Here is a 2,056-nt window from a genome sequence, read left to right as displayed (position 1 = left end):
TTTCAAATGCCAACAAATCAATGTCTAAACTTATAAGAATAATTGAAAGTGCCAATAAATCTCATTTAGATCTTTGTTGTCTATTTTTTTTTAATTGGGTCAGCAGTTCCAAAGATATAAATTTTCTTATGAATTTAATTTTGAGTATTGGGTAAACTGTCAATCAATATCTATTCATATATAACTTATCAAAGCTCATAAAAAAAAATCATACAAAATCTCGATAATTCACTAGTTTAGTAATAAAAAAAATAGAATAATTTTAATGAATGTAAATTATTTGTAACAAATGTCAATACACTATGAATATGATCTCATAATCCATTTAGATTTCCATTGAATCATACAATACATTTATACACAATCATACAGTAAACAGACTATTCTCGTCCCTTGGAGATCCTTTTTGATACTCCAATTTTTGGCTCCTTTTGGAGTTCTCCTCGTTCCAGATTATTATCCTCCTACGGGCTGTCCAGGAGAAGAGCCCGTGCCATGCTACAGGCATGGCAATCTTAACCAACCAACCAACCTTGGAGATGAGATACTCGCAACAACATTGTCGTTACCAAAACAGTGGTTGTGGAACTTGAGGGTGTAGCCCAAGGAGGTTGGTGTATCCACGGTCTAGGTAAAGGGGTGTAATATATTTAGGGGCCAACGAGAACGGAGTAACTGAGATTTGAAAGTCATGAAGTTGATGTAACAGATAGAATGATAAAATGTCAAGATGTTAGTTTAGCGATGAATAAGGGTTTGTTTTTATATGATAGGGATTAGCTGGTAATGATTCGTTGTAGTAAGTGCAGGACTCAGGCTATTGCTGTGGCACGACTATGTAGATATTGTAGATATTGTAATATAAGAAAAATTTCATTGGTGTATATATAAACACGTTTTATATATAGTATTATGTATATTGATACACACATGTATATATATATATATATATATATATATATATATATATATATATATATATATATATATATATATATATATATATATATATATATATATATATATATATATATATATATATATAAAAGTAAATTGGGGTCTTGAAGATAAGGTCAGTAATCATATATATACATATATATATATATATATATATATATATATATATATATATATATATATATATATATATATATATATATATATATATATAAGTTAAATCACCCAGGTGTACCACATTTATCTCCTCATGATGCTCTTTTTGGAGAATACGCAGCCATGCCTCTAAGGCGAAACGAAGATTAAAAGTGGAGTGACTCTATGCGGAACGCCTCTAAAACGTTCTGTACCAACAACTTGAACAAATTGATCTCCTCCAACTACTGGTCTAGCAGAACCTAGATGTTGTTTCTTAAACCGATTCTTGACGTCATTGGTGCTTATACTTACCCGGTAGAGGGTTCCTACGAGGAAAGACTCTGCAGGTTGTAAAAGTATAGCATTTTATATTTAGTTTTAGTTTACATTATTCAGTTATTTGCATCTATACACCATCATAATTCATTTGATAGCTTGAACTGGTTAAAACAACCAACACCAGCTGGAGTTTTAAAGCTATATTAGGGATCCAGATATCTTCAATAGCATTCTTAAGAGTTTTGTGGAAAACATCTTCCAAATTTTCACATTTGTTGCGTTTTTTCAGGTATTTTGATGGTTTATAGATTTCTTTTGATTTTTGTTTGTATGAGTGGATTGTCATTATATTAGTAAAATGATTTTGTAAATATGCCCTGACGTAAGCCATTATTTTGTTGAAGAAAACAGTTGATGCCACAGCTTTTTTAGCCTATATATATATATATATATATATATATATATATATATATATATATATATATATATATATATATATATATATATATATATATATATATATATAGACAGTACATATGTGTGAATACATAAACATGCATATACTATGTATGCATGCAAGGTCCTTATTTAAAGGATCTTGTATGTATGTATGTATGTATGTATGTATGTATGTAGCCTATGTATCCGTAACATTTTAGAATTATACAGATTCAGCTAGCAA

Source organism: Palaemon carinicauda, chromosome 9 (genome assembly GCF_036898095.1).
Source record: "Palaemon carinicauda isolate YSFRI2023 chromosome 9, ASM3689809v2, whole genome shotgun sequence".
In the NCBI taxonomy this organism is placed as follows: domain Eukaryota; kingdom Metazoa; phylum Arthropoda; class Malacostraca; order Decapoda; family Palaemonidae; genus Palaemon; species Palaemon carinicauda.
The sequence above is the reverse complement of the archived record's forward strand: the minus strand, read 5'-3'. Positions refer to the sequence as shown.